This window comes from Periplaneta americana, chromosome 2, assembly GCF_040183065.1.
Source record: "Periplaneta americana isolate PAMFEO1 chromosome 2, P.americana_PAMFEO1_priV1, whole genome shotgun sequence".
NCBI lineage: Eukaryota > Metazoa > Arthropoda > Insecta > Blattodea > Blattidae > Periplaneta > Periplaneta americana.
Genome location: NC_091118.1, coordinates 201,466,892 through 201,487,540, shown reverse-complemented (window position 1 = coordinate 201,487,540; position 20,649 = coordinate 201,466,892).

Below are 20,649 nucleotides of genomic sequence, written 5' to 3'. Positions count from 1 at the left end.
TATAGTTTGAAAACTATCATTAGTACAAAGTCAATCAGTATTCATCCATATAAAATAGTGGCAAGACCGGTCCTGTGTTTGGGAGCAGACCATGGATTTTCAGGAAGAGAGACAAAAGCCAGTTAACAATCTGCGAGATAATGCACGTAACACCCAGCTACAACAAATGGGACTGAAGAAAAATAAATATTTGCTACAAGAACTTAATATCTATATCACCAATCTTAGACTACATTTCCAGATATCTGCGGTACTGGAAAGATCATGTCATGAGAATGGATATGTCCAGGCTCTCTTAGGCAATAATGAAGTATCATCCAAGTCCAAATGAAAAATGTTCACTGGATCATCCATGAAAAGATAGCTTGAAATTCCCGCAATCAGACTGTAAAATTTTCTTATGAAAATATTTTATGTTTTAAATTATAGTAAATTTAGATTAAATGTAAGATAATGTTTACTAAAACATTGTTCTTAGTGTAAATTAGTGTACACAATACTTTGAATTAGCTTGATGAAACCAATATTTCTCTGTATGACAAGGTATGTTAAATAAATATCATCATCATCATCATTGGCGCTACAGCCCTTGGTGGGCCTGGGCCTCCCTTAGTAATTGTCACCATCCATCCGTCTCTGTCTTGTGTAGCAGCCTTCCAATTCTTGCACCCCAACTTTCTGGCATCCTCTTCCACTCCATCAATCCATCGCAAGTGCGGTCGACCTCGTCTTCTCTGACCTCCCGGATTTGTTATTACAATTTTTTTGCAAGGTTCACTTGGGTCCATGCGTATTACATGTCCTGCCCACCTCAATCTGCTAGTTTTAACTGTATGGATTATATTTGGCTCTCCTAGAAGTCTATATAATTCATAGTTGCATCTCCTCCTCCAGAGACCTTCCTCAAATGTTGGGCCATAGATCCTTCGCAGAATCTTTCTTTCGAAAATCTCCAGTCTTTTTTCATCTTTTTTGGAGATTGACCACGTTTCTGCCGCATATGTCAAAACTGGTCTCACTAATGTTTTGTAAAGGATAACTTTTATTTTCCTGGATAGAGCATGCGAACTAAAGTGATATTTCAAGCCGAAATATGCTCTGTTTGCTTTCATTAATCTATTAGAGATTTCTTTGGACATGTTATTTATCGCTAGTGACCACTGATCCTAAATGTGTAAAGTTTTAAATAAATATAAACATTTGAATATATAGTCATGGATGAAAATATCCATGATATGGTACTCCGATATTTGCTAGTCATTTGTTTGCAAGGGCGCCCACAGGGGGTAGCCAGTGGTAGCAAATGCTACCACTGAGATTTTTATTTTTTACGCGTTTTTTTCTTCTCTACGTGTTCAGTAAGCCATTCAACAAAAGCGAGTGCTTTAAACTATCGGCTATTTTTCATGTTCAGTTTTCTCTCTCCTCGTCCATCCATTTCCTCTAATTTTCTAACCATCTTGCTACCACTGAGATTGGATCCTGTGTGCGTCCTTGTTTGTTTGTTCTGTAATTTTCTTCTTGCTACTGCCAGGAGAATGAATAAATGAATGAATGAATGAATGAATGAATGAATGAATGAATGAATGAATGAATGAATGAATGAATGAATGGGATGAGAAACAATTAAAAAGTATTGGTGCGTGATTGTGCATTCTTACAAGAAATTGTCGACCTGGTTGGAGAGTTGGTATAGTGCTAGCCTTCTATGCCCAAGGTTGCGGGTTCGATCCCGGGCCAGGTCGATATCATTTAAGTGTGCTTAAATGCGATAGGCTCATGTCAGTAGATTTACTGTTTAGAAATTTTTAGATCAGAGGAGCGTCTGTGTGACCTCCAAGCCTGTTGGCCACTTCTCTCACTCCTTTTTTCACCATTTTGTTTGATGCAATGTCGAAGAATTTTTAAGAAGGAAAGCCGAAAATGAGCATAATCTAACAGCTACCACATGAGTAGGAGGCTTACTGTAAACACAACTGAACATCAGCAGGGTAGAATCGCGGAAGATGTTAAAAGCCTGAACAGAGCGAGTGGGGAGAGAGGGCAGCAGTATGCGACATGCGGTAACCAAGGCTATGATTTTCTGAAGACTCTAGTTTAGAAAATGCCGAAATTTGTGTAAGGGAGGATGTAGGTCCGTGACCCTTTCTTTTAGAGTTCAACGTCGCCCTAACATCGTGAAAACACCAAGGGCGCTAAAGGCATCTTTATATTTACCGCCAGGGAGTACGAAGTATCAACTAGAGTCTAAATTAAAGAACGAAATGTAACTAGCCCTAGTACCACTAAATTATCATAATTACAAACGAATTATTAGTATGTCGATAATGTGTCAAACACGATATAATTGATGAATTGACATTGAAATCGACAATTTAAGAAAGTTTCTCGTTTGACTCTGTACAGCAATCAGCAGCTTAGCCAATGCAGCAATTGCCCCGCTAGATCTGGTGTTTTTTCGTGTTAGTTTAACGGGTAAAATTTATCAAATTTGTATAGGGATTTACCGGATTTTTAGTACTCACAGTGACAAAACTGAGGAAAATTTTAGAACACGGATTGCACCTACCAAATTATGTCTTAAAATACTAAAAAGAGCAGATTTGTCTGCGTTTGTCGAATGCGCATCATTATATTTAAGAAAAGGCACTTTTCAGTGCCAATAATTTATTTTGTGTGTACAAGGTTGGAATTTTGAAGTAAGAGGGAAATGGTGCTATCTATGTTCTGGAATTTATCCCAAAACTGCCTCATTTTACATTGAGAATGTAATTTTATTCAGCGACTTCTATATTGTATTATAGCGAGTTTTTAACTATCATATTTAACTACATTGCCATAGCAACGTTAGTTTCGCCCCTGGTGGTAGAAAAAAGAAACATAGAAATGCTGAAAGAGGAGGAATTTCTTTTAGCGAGGAGCCATGAGGATAGAAGGTTGGTTTTTGCGTATTGAGATTCATAGATTAATACTAATTACTTTTATTTGCATTATATTACATTTCAGTTACAGCTACGAGTTTAGTGCTGTAAATAGAGATCGAAAGAATGTTTTCACAAATGCGATAGCAAGCATTTTTCATAACTTATATGTCTTAGTACAGCTGACAGGTGGCTAGTGATGTCAGAAATGTATAAATTGCTCGATATAAATTCTGTAATATGTTACAGTGAGCTTAGCTATATCTAACATAAATAAAAGGTACCAAATAAAATAGTGGTTGGCCATTATAGATCTAAGCAAATTATTTTAATAATCTGTTAAGTAAACTTGACGTTTTACATGAAGTGTGTTGCGTACGGTGGCCATGTTGGGTATTGGTACATGAGCTTTTAGCGTAAGCAGTGGTTATACGATATCACGAAGCCTGGTCAGCTAAAATATATTAGGATCTGTTTCCACGGTTTTTTTTTTTTTTTTTTTTTTTTTTTTTTTTTTTTTTTTTTTCAAGCAACGTTCCAACAGAGAACCCCTCCACAAATTTTCCTGCAGGTACGCCCCTTCAATCCCCTGTTTCGGCCAACGTTTAAATACGCTGTGGGTAGCCCTTTAAATATTTGGAACGAAATCTTTAAACTCAGTTTCCTCCATTTGCATTTTTCTTGCATATTACTATAATAAAAATGCCGCTCCAAATGTTGGGATAAACTTCAGGTTTCGGATTCCTTACTTCCTTTCCGCCCCCCCCCTCCCTCAACGCCAGTCAATTTGCTATCAGGATTTTCCTGAAACCCTCAAGAATCGGTATCCTCATCATAGGGCTAAATATATCAGGTCTTGAAGTAATCAACATTAAAGTTTTGACTTCACCTTCTGCATATCTTTTTGGTAATTATTTTCGTTTGTGCCAAATCGAACATTGGTCAGGATGACAGACATAGAGGATCAGTGACAGGTTACCAAAAACTAAGTCCATAAGCTCGTTTCATAGCCAAACGTGCTGACCATTATTCCACAGTTGTGGACTGTGGATATGGCTTGATAATTCAAACCCAAATTGTGGCATAGTTCGTATTATGATCCCTGCATCCACTCACTAGAGGTCATAGCATCTGTGGTGTAGAAGTTCCTATCTTTGTAATCCTGTTGCATATACAGTAAATTTCTGGTAACCAGATAACCTACTGATTAAGAAATAAGCGCTGGCAATATCATATTTTGAGAACTTTACTAATCTGATCTAAACTGTCACAACACTATTACCTCGATATGGGCTGACGAAAGCCTTTCATTTTAAAACAATTATTGTTGGCTGAGGAAATCATAACAGTTATGTTATATAACTTAATTCGTAATTTCTTCTCTTCGTTATCTGTGAACTCCTCACTTTATCATAACTCATTCACAGACACAGCCAAATCAGCACCCTTACTGAAACTGCTTTACTGAAAGAAAAAGTGATATGCTGTTGCAGATCTGTATAGCCCTGTCGTCCACACCTGTGTAGTAACGGTTAGTACGTCTAGCCGCGAAACCAGGACTCATTTCACCGGCATCATCACCTTCATCTCATTCAGACGCTAAATAACCTGAGCTGTTGATAAAGCGTCGTAAAATAACCTACTAAAAAAAATATATAGCCCTGTCGTGTTCCCCTCCAAGGCAATTCACTCCCTCCAGGTAGGGGAATAGAAAGTGCACATTGCACAGAGACTACTGCACAATGTGCAGGGTTTTGGCATGCCTGCTTATTGTACTTCATTAAATAAAAACATAACGGAAATTATCGAACTCAGAATCATGATATTTTCTAGTTTACGTAAATGGATGCACTACTTTTTTTCCCTCCTATACATAGTAAAGTGATTTGTTTATATTTTACGCTGGTATCATTAAACTCCGGTCGTGGAAGAAGTAGCAAACAGTGTTTCCGGTTCTCAACCATTAATCAAAAGGTATAGCTAGGTTAATATTAGAAATATATGACTTGTGGCTTTCCCGGCATTTGATGTAGAATAACTCTTCTCGGGTTCTCAGCTAGGTGAGTTGGATATTTGCTTCCAAGCTTTCGACGGCTAGCTCTGCTCCTGATTGGCTACCACTTCCACCAACCAGAATGCGCCTGGCGGTCGGGACTAGCAACTAGCTCCTGATTGGCCTGCAGCGGGAAGCCCTACTATTGCATATATACTGGCTAGACATGGTCCCACATCACTTCATTCCCTGAAGAAGATGGCAGAGCTAGCCGTCGAAAGCTTGGAAGCAAATCTCAAACTCACCTGGCTGAGAACCCGAGAAGAGTTATTCTAATATTATAAATGTTGGTAAAAATAAAATGTTCCGGTGTAAACAAAATGGAAAGTGCGGATTTCAAATTTTCATTGTGTATATCATAGGAAACCATTTGAGGTGCCGGTCAGTCATCAGCAGTTTCTTGAGAGATCAGTAGCATGTCTTCAGCTGTAAATAGAAAATGGAGTGAACATTGACTGTAGGATATGGTGTCATTGCTTGTCTATTCAAAGTTGACAAGTTTTACTTTCTCATTTGTGTGTGTGTGTGTGTGTGTGTTTTTTCTTGTAGGTTATGTCCCCTTTTGTTCAAAAGTTGTGTAGTGACTCATGGGACGATAATCCACAGTGTGAGACAGTTTCTTTTGGGCTCGAAGTTCACGTTACTGTTCTGACTTTTTTTTATTATTTGTGTTGCAGGTCGCTCTCTTCATTCTTGGGTTCAACAAGCAGAATGAACTGATGTACAATCTGGGTGTGAATCTGCTGCCCCATACAAGCATTTGACTGCCTCACCAACGCTGTGCAGGAACATCATGTGGACCCACAACTGTGGCTGCAACTGGCAGAATGCTGCATCACAGTGCAGCTGTGAGTATTGCATTATCTCACCAGAATGGTACTTCTGTGTGCTATTAGAATCTTTGTTGCATTGGTAATTAAGGCATCAGATTGTTACAGTTAAAATTTAAAAAGGATTCATATCTGTATTTTATTGATCATGTTGCAGGTCGACCGCTCTTCATCCTTGGGTTCAACAAGCAGAATGAACTGATGTACAACCCGGGTGTGAATCTGCTGCCCCATACATGCATTTGACTGCCTGACCAATGCTGTGCAGGAGCATCACCTGGGCCGATAGCTGTGACTGCAACTGACAGAATGCTGCATCACAGTGCAGCTGTGAGTATTGCATTGTCTTACCAGAATGATACTTCTGTGTGCTATTAGAATCTTTGTTGCATTGGTAATCAAGACATCAGATTGTTACAGTTAAAATTTAAAAAGGATTCGTATCTGTATTTTATTATTCATGTTGCAGGTCAGCCGCTCTTCATTCAAGCAGGCTGAACTGATGTACAACCTGGGTGTGAATCTGCTGCACCATACAAGCATTTGACTGGCTGATCAATGCTGTGCAGAAGCATCGCCTGGACCGACAGCTGTGACTGCAACTGGCAGTATGCTGCATCACAGTGCAGCTGTGAGTATTGCATTATCTTACGAGAATGATACTTCATTGTGCTATTAGAATCTTTGTTGCATTGGTAATCAAGGCATCAGATTGTTATAGTTAAAATCTAAAAAGGATTCGTATTTATTATTCATGTTGCAGGTCGCTGTCTTCATTCTTGGATTCTACAAGCAGAATGAACTGATGTACAACCTGGGTGTGAATCTGCTGCCCCTTACAAGCATCTGACTGGTTGACCAACGCTGTGCAGGAGTATCACCTGGACCGACAGCTGTGACTGCAACTTGCAGAACTCTGCATGACAGTGCAGCTGTGAGTATTGCATTATCTTACCAGAATGCATTGTCTGTGTGCTATTAGAATCTTTGGTGCATTGGTAATCAAGGCATCAGATTGTTATAGTTAAAATTTAAAAAGAATTCATATTTGTATTTTATTGATCATGTTGCAGGTCGGCCGCTCTTCATTCTTGGGTTCCACAAGCAGAATGAACTGATGTACAACCTGGGTGTGAATCTGCTGCCCCATACCACATTTGACTGCCTGACCAATGCTGTGGAGGAACATCATAGTATACAAGTCTGTAAGTATTACAGTGTCTTACCAGAATTATACTTCTGTGTGCTATTAGAGTAGTTTCAACTGGGTGACTATGTGAACCATTTTGTTCTTGTTAATTATTTACTTTTCTTGGCGACGCATTTTCTAGACAAAATTTATGCAGAACTCTTTGATTTAGAAATACATATAAACTACTAAAATAGAGCAGAAAATAATATTTCCATTTTATACAATTAGTACTTTAAGGTATGTATTCTTGGGTATTCTTCAGTGTACACTTTACAATATAGTTTACAGGGTCCAACTGAGGGTTGGTGTGTTCGTTTTCTTTTGTATAGAGGGTGTTGTGATGTGTTAACGACTTGGTCTGTCATTTTGTCTTGTGCTATAATGGAAACAGATACATTAGCATTAGTGTCACATTGTGGGGATCGTGTCGCACTGTGTTTTACTTTCCACTGGCATATAAATAAATATTGCGAGTTGAAGATTAGGTTATGTAAGAGGTAGCTAAGTGACGTGATGTCGAGGAATGTGACAAGGTTAGAGTGGGTTAGGCGAAGGGGTAGCTAGTGACATGAGGCTGATGGGGTTAAAGTGGATTAGATGAGAGGATAGCTATGACAGGAGACTGAGGATTCTGACAAGGTTAGAGCTATTTTATATTGCTTTCCATTCAATTTTAGTGATTTGTATGCATTTCCCGAAGTCACATCAATGCGTTTAGATAAATTTCGTTGAGAAAACGCGATGTCAGCTAAAGTAAATAATTACTTTCTTACTTTTATATCTAAGCAGTGCTTTTTCACTGTCCACAGATGTTCTCTTGACTTCCATTGTGCGACTTGCATATACAATCTGAAAGGAATCTCTAGTAAAGTCACTTCTGTTGTAAATTATATTAGACAACATCATATATAATAATATATATTGTTTATTGATATTTAAGGCATCCAATTAAGTTACAATTTAAAAAGAAATCTGATCTGTATTTTATTATTCATGTTGCAGGTCGGCCGCTCTTCATTCTTGGGTTCCACAAGCAGAATGAACTGATGTACAACCTGGGTGTGTCTGCTGCATCCTGGTGCATTTGACCGCCTGACCAACGCTGTGCAGGAGCATCACGTGGACCATAGCTGTAGCTGCAAGTGACAGAATGCCGCTTTACAGTGCAGCTGTGAGTATTGCAGTGTCTTATCAGAATGATACTTCTGCGTTGTATTGCAATCTTCGTTGCAACTGGGTAACTGCATGCACACGTATTGACTTCCACTGTGTGACCTGTAAGACAGTACGAAATAATCAAGACAATTACTTATTATCATTAAAAGTGAAAACTAAATATGTAGTCTTACTTCAAAATGTTAGTTTCCACTAGCAGAATCTTAACTTGACATAATTTTCCATTGTAGTTTCCTCTTTGTAGGCTTATTTTGACAGCTCAGTTCAAAAGGGAAACCACTAAAAATTTAAAGTTTAATGAAACCTGCTTTTTAAAGTTTCATGTTGCTGTGAAAAATCAAAGATTGTTGAAATTATTCCAAATTCTGTTATCCACTGTAACTTTCTAATTAGTGTGTTAGATTTTTCACAGCAACATGAAGCTTTGAAATTTAGGACCTTGCAATGAAGACTAGATTTACATTTGTGTAATACAAAAGTTATTGTCAGTTGGAGAAACCAGTATAATTTTCAAGTCACAAAAATAGAACCATGACTACAGATGACTAAGATATGGGCCATGACAAAGACAGCAAGGAGGAACCTGACAAAAGCAAAAGAACCATGATAAGAATCATGATAAAGACAAGAACCATTATAAGGAACACAATGACAACCTTGACCACGACAAGCATCATAACAGGATTGTAATAAAGCCAAGAAGAACCATGATGAAGAACATGACAGACAAGAGCAACGATTTGAGGAAAATAACAAAGATGACAAAAACTATAAGAGAGAGAACAAAAACAATGAACACAAGCATCATGACGAGGATTGTGATGAAAGCAACAAGAACTATGATAAAGAGCATGACAAACACAAGAACAACGATATTAGGAACATGACAGAGACAACAAGAATCACTGTAAGGAACATGATGACAACTATGACCATGACAAGGATTGTAATAAAGGCAAGAAGAACCAAGATGAAGAACATGACAGACGAGAGCAACAATTTAAGGAAAATGACAAAGATGACAAGAAAAACTATGAGAGAAACAACAAAAATAATGAACACAAGCATCATGACGAGGATTGTGATGAAAACAACAAGAACTATGATAAAAAGCATGACAAACACCAAAACAACGATATTAGGAACATGACAGAGACAACAATAATCACTGTAAGGAACATGATCACAACTATGACCATGACAAGAATCATGACAAGAATTGTAATAAAGGCAAGAAGAACCAAGATAAAGAACATGACAGGCAAGAGCTACGATTTAAGGAAAATGACAAAGATGACAAGAAAAACTATGAGAGAGAGAACAAAAACAATGAACACAAGCATCATGACAAGGATTGTGATGAAAGCAACAAGAACTATGATAAAGAACATGACAAACACAAAAACAACGATATTAGGAACATGACAAAAACAAGAGTCACCATAAGGAACACGATGACAACAATGACACGACGACAAGCATTATGACATGAATTGTGATAAGAAACATGACAATGACAAGGACCACAGTAAGGAACGTGACAAAGACAACAAGAACCAACAATATTGACCATGACGAAGACCGTGACCAGCACCATGACAAAGCAACAAGAATCAATAAGGAACATGGGAAACAGCAAGAATTATAAGGAACGTGATAAAAACAACCACAACATTGACCACAATAAAGATCATGACAAAGGCAACAAGAACCATGATGAGGAACGTGATAAAGGCTATGACATGGACCACGATAAGGACCATACAAAGACAAAATGACCACGACAAAGATTATGAGGAGGACCATGATATGGGCCATGATAAGGATCACAAGGACCATGAACACAGATGACTAAGATGCGGGGCATGACAAAGGCAACAAGGACTACTATGAAAGAATCATGACAAGGATTGTAATAAAGGCAGGAAGAACCATGATAAAGAACATGACAGACAAGAGCTACGATTTAAGGAAAATGACTAAGATGACAAGAAAAACTATAAGAGAGACAACAAAAATAATGAACACAAGCATCATGACAAGGATTGTGATGAAAGCAACAAGAACTATGATAAAAAGCATGACAAACACAAAAACAACGATATTAGGAACATGACAGAGACAAGAATCACTATAAGGAACACGATGACAACAATGACCACTACAAGCATCATGACAAGAATTGTGATAAAGGCAATAAGAACCATGACAGACAAGTACGATAAGGAACATGACTAAGACAACAAGAACCACAATAAGGAACATGACAAAGGTAACAAGGACCACAGTAAGGACCATGACGAAGATCGTGACCAGCACCATGACAAAGCAACAAGAATCATAAGGAACATGGGAAACAGCAAGAACTATAAAGAACATGATAAAAGCCACAACATTGACCACAATAAAGATCATGACAAAGGCAACAAGAACTATGATAAGGAACATGATAAAGGCAACAAGAACCATGATGAGGAACGTGATAAAGGCTATGACATGGACCACGATAAGGACCATACAAAGACAAAATGACCACGACAAAGATTATGAGGAGGACCATGATATGGGCCATGATAAGGATCACAAGGACCATGACCACAGGTGACTAAGATGCGGGCCATGACAAAGGCAACAAGGACTACTATGACAAGACTCATGACAAGGATTGTAATAAAGGCAAGAAGAACCAAGATAAAGAACATGACAGACAAGATCTACGATTAAAGGAAAATGACAAATATGACAAGAAAAACTATAAGAGAGACAACAAAAATAATGAACACAAGCATCATGACAAGGATTGTGATGAAAGCAACAAGAACTATGATAAAAAGCATGACAAACACAAAAACAACGATATTAGGAACATGACAGAGACAACAAGAATCACTATAAGGAACACGATGACAACAATGACCACTACTAGCATCATGACAAGAATTGTGATAAAAGCAATAAGAACCATGACAGACAAGTACGATAAGGAACATGACTAAGACAACAAGAACCACAATAAGGAACATGACAAAGGTAACAAGGACCACAGTAAGGACCATGACGAAGATCGTGACCAGCACCATGACAAAGCAACAAGAATCATAAGGAACATGGGAAACAGCAAGGACTATGATAAGGAACATGATAAAAACAATCACAACATTGACCACAATAAAGATCATGACAAAGGAACAAGAACCATGATGAGGAACATGATAAAGACTATGACATGGACCACGATAAGGACCATACAATGACAAAATGACCATGACAAAGATTGAGGAGGACCATGATATGGGCCATGATAAGGATCACAGGGACCATGACCACAGATGACTAAGATGCGGGCCATGACAAAGGCAACAAGGACGACTATGTAAGAAACATGACAAAAGACAACAAGAACAATAAAAATCACGACAAGGACTGCGACCATGATGACTAAGGTAAGAACTATGACAAAGGCAATAAGGATCATGACATTCATGACAAAGAAAACAACCATAAGGACCATGATAAAGACCAAGACAAAGGCAACAGGAACCACAATAAGGAACCTGACAAAAACGACAAGAACCATGATAAGGAACATGATAGAGACAAGCATCACTATAAGGAACACAATGACGTTGACCATGACAAGGATCATAACAAGGATTGTGATAAAGGCAACAAGAACCATGATAAAGAACATGACAGACAAGAACAACAATATAAGGAACATGACAAAGACAAGAAGAACCACTATAAGGGACACAACGAAAACAATGACCACAACAGCATCATGACAAGGATTATGATGAAGGCAACAAGAACCATAATAAAGATCATGTCAAAGACAAGAAGAACCACTATAAGGAACACATGAAAACAGTGACCACTATAAAGAACATGACAACAATAAGGAACACGAGAAAAATGGCCATGACAAGCATCTTGACAAGAATTGTGATAAAGGCAACAAGAACCACGATAAGGAACATGATGAAGATGATAAAGACAACTATGACATGGCCCACGGTAAGGGCCACGACAGACAACAGGAACCATGATAAGGAACATAAAAACAAGAACTGTGGTAAGGACCATGACAAAGAAAACAAAAACTGCGACAAAGACAAAAAGAACCACTATAAGGGACACAACGAAAACAATAACCACAGCAAGCATCATGATAAGGATTATGATGAAAGCAACAAGAACCATAATAAAGAGCATGACAAGGACAAGAAGAACCACCGTAAGGAACACACGAAAACAGTGACCACTATAAAGAACATGACAACAATGACAACTATAAGGAAGACGAGAAAAATGATCATGACAAGCATCTTGACAAGAATTGTGATAAAGGCAACAAGAACCATGACAAAGACAAGAAGCACGATAAGGAACATGACAATGACAAGGACCACAGTAAGGGACATGACAAAGACAACAAGAACTGCGATAAAGACCATGAGGAGGATTGTGACTAGCACCATGATAAGGAACACGATAAAAACAACCATGATGAACATGATAAAGACAACTATGACATGGACCATGGTAAGGACCATGACTAAGGCAATAAGAATCACGATAAAAGAACATGGCAAAAACAAGAAACACGATAAGGATCATGACACAACAGGAACCATGATAAGGAACATAGAAACAAGAACTTTGATAACGACCACGACAAAGACAACAAAAACCATGACAAAGACAACAAGAACCGTGACAAAGACAATCATGAAAAGGATCATGGCATGGACAACAATAAGAAGCATGACATGGACCACGATAAGGGTTATTTGGACCATGACTGTGTCGACCTGGTTGGCGCAGTTTGTATAGTGCTGGCCTTCTATGCCCGAGGTTGCGGCTTCAATTCCAGGCCAGGTTGATGGCATTTAAGTGTGCTTAAATGCTACAGGCTTATGTCAGTAGATTTACTGGCATGTAAAAAAACTCCTGCGGGACAAAACTCCGGCACACTGGGGGCGCTGATATAACCTCAACAGTTGCGAGCGTCGTTAAATAGAACATAACATTTAACCATGACCATGATAATCACAAAATGGTCCATAACGAGGATCACAATAAGGACAGTGACATGGACACAAGAATCATGACTACGACCGTTAAGATAAGAACCACACAGAACAAATCTGCATATTTACTGCAGTATGACAGTGATGATAAAACTACAGTACACAAAACAAACCTACATACATACTGCAGTGTGACAGGAATAGTAATGCGGACTGAAATCTCATTATAAAGAACAAACCCATTTTTCTTCATATTATTGTGGTATTCCACAGAACCTGTGGTATACATGCATGATCTAAATTCATATAATTGCATAACTTAAAACTGTCCTCAGCCAGGATGAATGAGGATATTGAAAAATAAATTCTAAAATAGATAAAGTACATTTCACCCACAATCTCTTATATACAGTCACGAAGCTTGAGTTTTGAGGGTGCTAGAAACAATAGACTGTGGCGGTACTATTTTGTATTGCCTATAATGAGGTGATATTAGCGATCCTAGTGGTGAGCAACTATCTAATGTTTGCATATTTACTACGTATTGAGCTTTGTGACTGTATATACTAGACTGTGATTTCACCTAACATTGAACTGATATTCTTTTGTATTCTTCTCCAGGTCGTTTCTCCATGGGCCAGCAGAGAGGACAACAATTTCTCCTGAGACCATCTAGCAGAACTGGTATGGAGAAGTGAAAAAATTGACAAGGATGTCGTGAGTTTAAGTTGGAATGGATTAGAATGTAATGAATTGTAATGTAAAATGTATTTGAAGTCTAAATCAGATTGAAAAGTATATATTGTGTATACAGATAGTTATGGTTACATAGATTAATAGGATAAGTTAAACATCAGATTAAATAAATTTCTGTAAAATTTTAAATCACGTAATAATGGCCAATTCCAACGTCTGTTAATGACTCTACAGCCCTTTAAAAATTATATTTTTCTGTTCAAAATTGAAAATTGTACAGTGAAACCTCAATCCGTAGTTCTTTTTAGGGGGAAGTGGGAAGAAAAAGATAAATACAGGAAAATAATACTGAGAAATCATTAAAAATTACTGTTTACGTGTATAATAGCCACCACAATGGATTCATTTAATTTTTAACTGTTGAAAAGTTCATGGCAGAAGATATCCGAAATTCTTTTTAGGGAGAACTCTGAAGAAAAAGATAAATACAGGAAAATAATACTGAGAAATCATTAAAAATTACTGTTTACGTGTATAATAGCCACCACAATGGATTCATTTAATTTTTAACTGTTGAAAAGTTCATGGCAGAAGATATCTGTAGTTCTTTTTAGGGAGAACTGGGAAAAAAAAGATAAATACAGGGAAATAATACTGAGAAATCATTAAAAATTACTGTTTACGTGTAGAATAGCCACCACAATGGATTCATTTAATTTTTAACTGTTGAAAAGTTCATGGCAGAAGATATCCGTAGTTCTTTTTAGGGAGAACTGGGAAGAAAAAGATAAATACAGGAAAATAATACTGAGAAATCATTAAAAATTACTGTTTATGTGTAGAATAGCCACCACAATGGATTCATTTAATTTTTAACTGTTGAAAAGTTCATGGCAGAAGATATCCGTAGTTCTTTTTAGGGAGAACTGGGAAGAAAAAGATAAATACAGGGAAATAATACTGAGAAATCATTAAAAATTACTGTTTACGTGTAGAATAGCCACCACAATGGATTCATTTAATTTTTAACTGTTGAAAAGTTCATGGCAGAAGATATCTGTAGTTCTTTTTAGGGAGAACTGGGAAGAAAAAGATAAATACAGGGAAATAATACTGAGAAATCATTAAAAATTACTGTTTACGTGTAGAATAGCCACCACAATGGATTCATTTAATTTTTAACTGTTGAAAAGTTCATGGCAGAAGATATTCGTAGTTCTTTTTAGGGAGAACTGGGAAGAAAAAGATAAATACAGGAAAATAATACTGAGAAATCATTAAAAATTACTGTTTACGTGTAGAATAGCCACCACAATGGATTCATTTAATTTTTAACTGTTGAAAAGTTCATGGCAGAAGATATTCGTAGTTCTTTTTAGGGAGAACTGGGAAGAAAAAGATAAATACAGGAAAATAATACTGAGAAATCATTAAAAATTACTGTTTACGTGTAGAATAGCCACCACAATGGATTCATTTAATTTTTAACTGTTGAAAAGTTCATGGCAGAAGATATCCGTAGTTCTTTTTAGGGAGAACTGGGAAGAAAAAGATAAATACAGGGAAATAATACTGAGAAATCATTAAAAATTACTGTTTACGTGTATAATAGCCACCACAATGGATTCATTTAATTTTTAACTGTTGAAAAGTTCATGGCAGAAGATATCCGTAGTTCTTTTTAGGGGGAACTGGGAAGAAAAAGATAAATACAGGAAAATAATACTGAGAAACCATTAAAAATTACTGTTTACGTATATAATAGCCAACACAATGGATTCATTTAATTTTTAACTATTGAAAAGTTCATGGCAGAAGATATCCGTAGTTCTTTTTAGGGAGAACTGGGAAGAAAAAGATAAATACAGGAAAATAATACTGAGAAATCATTAAAAATTACTGTTTACGTGTATAATAGCCACCACAATGGATTCATTTAATTTTTAACTGTTGAAAAGTTCATGGCAGAAGATATCCGTAGTTCTTTTTAGGGGGAACTGGGAAGAAAAAGATAAATACAGGAAAATAATACTGAGAAATCATTAAAAATTACTGTTTACGTGTATAATAGCCACCACAATGGATTCATTTAATTTTTAACTGTTGAAAAGTTCATGGCAGAAGATATCTGTAGTTCTTTTTAGGGGGAACTGGGAAGAAAAAGATAAATACAGGAAAATAATACTGAGAAATCATTAAAAATTACTGTTTACGTGTATAATAGCCACCACAATGGATTCATTTAATTTTTAACTGTTGAAAAGTTCATGGCAGAAGATATCCGTAGTTCTTTTTAGGGGGAACTGGGAAGAAAAAGATAAATACAGGAAAATAATACTGAGAAATCATTAAAAATTACTGTTTACGTGTATAATAGCCACCACAATGGATTCATTTAATTTTTAACTGTTGAAAAGTTCATGGCAGAAGATATTCGTAGTTCTTTTTAGGGGGAACTGGGAAGAAAAAGATAAATACAGGAAAATAATACTGAGAAATCATTAAAAATTACTGTTTACGTGTATAATAGCCACCACAATGGATTCATTTAATTTTTAACTGTTGAAAAGTTCATGGCAGAAGATATCCGTAGTTCTTTTTAGGGGGAACTGGGAAGAAAAAGATAAATACAGGAAAATAATACTGAGAAATCATTAAAAATTACTGTTTACGTGTATAATAGCCACCACAATGGATTCATTTAATTTTTAACTGTTGAAAAGTTCATGGCAGAAGATATCCGTAGTTCTTTTTAGGGGGAACTGGGAAGAAAAAGATAAATACAGGAAAATAATACTGAGAAATCATTAAAAATTACTGTTTACGTGTATAATAGCCACCACAATGGATTCATTTAATTTTTAACTGTTGAAAAGTTCATGGCAGAAGATATCCGTAGTTCTTTTTAGGGGGAACTGGGAAGAAAAAGATAAATACAGGAAAATAATACTGAGAAATCATTAAAAATTACTGTTTACGTGTATAATAGCCACCACAATGGATTCATTTAATTTTTAACTGTTGAAAAGTTCATGGCAGAAGATATCCGTAGTTCTTTTTAGGGGGAACTGGGAAGAAAAAGATAAATACAGGAAAATAATACTGAGAAATCATTAAAAATTACTGTTTACGTGTATAATAGCCACCACAATGGATTCATTTAATTTTTAACTGTTGAAAAGTTCATGGCAGAAGATATCCGTAGTTCTTTTTAGGGGGAACTGGGAAGAAAAAGATAAATACAGGAAAATAATACTGAGAAATCATTAAAAATTACTGTTTACGTGTATAATAGCCACCACAATGGATTCATTTAATTTTTAACTGTTGAAAAGTTCATGGCAGAAGATATCAGGTGATAGACAACATTAAGATATAATGGATCGTATGCGGAGACTAAAAGGAAGGCAGAAAATAGGAAAGACTGGAGAATGCTGGGTTTGCAATGAAAGATCTGCCTTTGGGCAGAAAACTATGAATCGGATATAATGTAAAATTTTACAGTACATGCTGTGTAATGTTTTGTTCTTGTTGGGATTTTGAGTTAATGCTGTATATCTTTGCTTAATTTCGTGATTATATATTAACTGTATTTCATCGTGTAATCATCGTTATTGTATAATGTTCGCACCCTTATATATAGACACACTGATCGGGATTTCAAAATTTCACTGCATAATCGTTACATGGATATTTCCATTTATCAAAATCAGAAATATATAAAAGTAACGTGCCGCTACTGCAACACGAAGTACCTTTAGCCTTTAGGTCGAATGTGCGAGAAATAGTATCTGCTGACAAAAATAAATTGAGTGGAGTTACGGGATGTTAGCATTAAGCCAATAGTCATAAATTCCTTCAGTTGAGTACAATAAATTGGTTGTGAGCTGTTGTTTGCTAGTGTTATAATACTTTTAGGTCTAGACCAATCATCTTTTATGCGGACTGGTTTTTGAAGTATTATTCACGTTAAAGTTCCAGTGTCCCACACTATAGTACAGCCAGTCGTTCTGTGGCTCTGACATTTCTTGTGACTGAGGGAGACAGTGTTGCCGATATGTACAGATTGAATGAGAACTGTTGTGCACTTGCCAGCCGATTTTGAGCTGCAGAATAAAAACTAATTCAAATGTGTAGGTGTGCCTATAAATCATTTTACACATAACTTAGATCACGCCCTTTGTTAATGTACACAGCTAGTGTAGATCACAAAAAACTAATGCGAATGTGTATGTAAATCATTTTACACAAATGTAGAGCATATCTTTCGTCAATGTACACAGATAAATAACAGAATAAAAACTAATCCGAAAACATATGTAAATCATATATACAGTATATTACCACAGACTATGGGAATAGCATTAACATTACAATGAATAGTCAGTGTGTCTGGCTGCGAAACCAGGTGGCCCAGGTTCGAATCCTGCTCAGGGCAAGTTACCTGGTTGAGGTTTTTTTTTTCCAGGGTTTTCCCTCAACCCAATACGAGTAAATGCTGGGTAACTTTTGGTGCTGGACCCCGGTCTCATTTCACTGGCATTATCACCATTTCATTCAGATTCTAAATAATCTAGATGTTGATATAGTGTCGTAAAATAACCCAAAAAAATATATAAATAAATAAACATTACAATGAAAGTATATCAAATGAAACAGACTCTACTTTACTTACATTCTGTTAATACTCGAGTAGAAAGACGCTACACTTTTAATGATCCTCCATTGTCTCGCTTCTTAAAATATTCATGTGACCTGTATATAAATTCATGGCTTTGGCTTGTAAAAGAGCTGATTTTCTTTTTCGATTCTGATGAACCACTGGTTATTACCATCAATAAGACTTAGACACTGTAAATTACTCAAGTACAAAACAAACAACTATTTCACCTGAACTAACACCTTGTTTGCCACTCCCAGCACTGCAACCTGTGATTGTATTATTCTTCACATATCAGAACTCAAACCTTGTATAGCTTGCGCAAGAAACGATTACCAAAAAGCAATGGTGGTGTTGCTGTCTGTTTTGACGTGTGTATGTAGGCATGCCGAGGGGTAGAGGTGCGAGCTGATGGAAGTAGTCTCTTCCAAGAAGGTGAACAAATGAGGACATTGCTGTGGAAATAAAGAATGTAGCAAGAGAGAAATTCGAAGCTAATTAAATGTGCAACATGTTTATGAATGAAATAATAATACCATGCGATACAAGACATGCATTCACATGCAATGGAACAAACTAAAGTTGTAATGTAACTATCACAACGCAAGACTGATTCTATCGATGTCATTTCTCTTCCGACTGTACTCTTGAATATCATTCAGATTATCTCGTGACCTTTCCCCTTGCCCGCTCTTCCTTATTGCAGTGTTTGATTTGCATTCCTTCTGTCGGTAATCTGGTTGCGAGACCTATAGCAGCAAACTATAGTAGAATATTAAAAACATTACATTGAATGGAAAAAGGTGGGGAAACTGTAATGGGACAGATGCAATGAGGTTTCACTGTACTTTATTAACTGGTTTATGTATTCTGTTTCTTTTTAAGTTCTCTTGATTGCAACACTGAATTATACTGTAGATTTGTCTTCAGTTGCATTTTAATAGTAAAAGCAAGAATGAATTTCATTGTTTCAAGCCATTCAGATTCAGTAAGGCCTGGTCCACAATAAACTGAGAATGGATATGAGAACGGAAAAATTGCCTAATCTAAGTTCTATATCCTAAAAATCTGTATATAACTTTGGGGACATTCTTTGTTCCCATTTTTTTTCTAATACCCTTCATAAAACAGTTTTTGATAGCTTGAATGTATCAACTAGTGCATTTGTTTTCAGATAAACATAATTTCAACAGCCCAGTTCAAAAGGAAACCAAATCAAAATTAAAGTTTTGAGAAAACTGCATTTTAAAGCTCCCATATTGGATTTTTCACAGCAATATGAAGCTTTAAAATGTAGGTTTATGAAAAGTTTGAATTTTGAGTGGTTTCCCTATTTGAACTGGCTAAATTCTTTCATGTTCAGGAAAATGTCTTGCAGCAGTCTTAAAAATTTAAACTGTTGTACTAATAAGCACAGAAATAGAATTTTAAAGAGATGGATGAAATTGGCCATAATCTTCACTAAATCTTTGTGATTTAAATGTTATAAAATTGTATTGCAGCCTATTTCATAATAATGTTAAAGTGTTGTGGATTTTTTTCCAAGGAATCAATGAGATTACAGTTGTATACCTTTGTAACATGACTTGTGCTGCTTAATTAAATGTTTTAATTGAAGAGTATATGTCTTATGCTTTGTTGTTTCTCCTGGAACTTCCACCTTTCCTAGAGGGACCCCTTTTCGTTTGAAAAAATTTTCCCGCCAAAAAAGATAGTATATATCAGTTATACCCGCCTTTTATAGTACCTGTGGATGTGCTCGAGGCAGAGTTGTGGCTTTAAATGAAGTCATTTGTTTTTAAAGTCCTCAATTTATAGGCTACACTAGAGAACTCTAGTGTACAAATTGTATACTATATTATGCTGAGTGTATGGTATTTTGTGCTAAGTTCTTGATTGTAAATTGTTAGAGTTCATTTCATTACAACTACTACACTAGAGAGCTCTAGTGTAGCAGTTGTAATGAAATGAACTCTAACAATTTACAATCAAGAACTTAGTACAAAATACCATACACTCAGCATAATATAGTATACAATTTGTACACTAGAGTTCTCTAGTGTAGCCTATAAATTGAGGACTTTAAAA